This window comes from Dipodomys ordii, unplaced genomic scaffold, assembly GCF_000151885.1.
Source record: "Dipodomys ordii isolate 6190 unplaced genomic scaffold, Dord_2.0 Scaffold87, whole genome shotgun sequence".
In the NCBI taxonomy this organism is placed as follows: domain Eukaryota; kingdom Metazoa; phylum Chordata; class Mammalia; order Rodentia; family Heteromyidae; genus Dipodomys; species Dipodomys ordii.
Genome location: NW_012267303.1, coordinates 95017 through 96537, shown reverse-complemented (window position 1 = coordinate 96537; position 1521 = coordinate 95017).

The following is a 1521-nucleotide window of genomic DNA, read 5'->3' as shown; positions in this document are numbered from 1 at the left end:
GGACGGCGGTCCCCGCAGGAAGGAGACCCTGAGTTCCAGCCACCCACACGCACACATGCACACACATGTACACACATGTACATACACATACATGTACACGCGCACACACCTACATGTACACACATACATGCACATGTGCACACACATACATGCACACATACACACACATGCATGCACACATGCACACATGCATGTACACATACACACATGCATGCACACACATGCACACATGCACACACATACATGTACACACGTACGCATGTACACATACACACATACATGTACACGTATACATGTACACATATACATATACACGTGCACACACATACATGTACACATGCACACACATACATGTGCACATACATACACACATACATGTACACATACATGTACACATGTGTATATTTGCACACATGCACACACATGCACACATGCACACACATGCACACATGCACACATGCACACACACACATGCTCATCCAGTAGGAAGGAGACCCCAGGTTCCACACACGCACGTGAAGCAGTGCTCAGCTGACCTAGATGGTCCTCAGTAGCTCTTCCCAGCATCGGGATCTGTGCACATCTTCAGACACACCTTAAATCCTTCTGACGTGTAAGACAGAAATAAGTCGACGAAGATGGGCAAAAACTCAAAGGGAAACCCAACAAATCTGGCATGGCTGACATAGCCACTTGCAGGAAATAATAATAAAAATAACTACCCCAGGGAACAGAATGGTGTTCGCCTGACTCCCTGGGGGCAGAGCCCCCCCAAAGCTGACTGGCCGCAGTGGGGATGGCAGCAGTTCTGAGTAACTGGCGTGCGGTGGCCCGGGGGTGTTGAGACCCTGGTTCTCACTGCAGAACAAGGGAGATTTGGAGCTTTTGCTTACTTCATTTCATATGGAAAAAAAATAACTTTTTTTTACACCTTTCACCACAAAAAGGGCCAATATTTGCTCCTTTCCACCACATCCACACACAGTTGCAAAGAGCACGGGTAAACTTGACCCCAGGGCCCTGTAGAGAGCTGATAGATAGGACAAATCCCAAGGAGCCAGAACATAAGGAAGTAAGGAAGTGATCATCCCCACAAGCAGCTACACCTGTAGCACAAGCGGCTACACCTGGCGCACGTGTAACTTCTAAGACTGATTGGGGCTAAGTGTGAAACTCAGGACTAGAGCGCTTGATTAGCATTCAAGAGGCTCTGCCAGCACTATTAAAAAAAAAAAAAAGTTGGGAGCTGGGCGCCAGTGGCTCACGCCTGTAATCCTAGCTCCTCAGGAGGATCCTAGCTACTCTGACAATCATGGTTCGAAGCCAGCCCTGGAAGGAAAGTCAATGAGAGACCCTTATCTGCAGAAAACCAGAAGTGGAGCTGTGGCCCAGAGTGGTAGAGTTGCTAGCCTTGAGCTAAAGAAGCTTAGGGATAGCACCAGTCCTGAGTTCAAACTCTACAACCCAAAACTTAAAAAAAGTCAGGAGGAGGGCTGGGAGGGTGGCTCAGTGGTAGAGCGC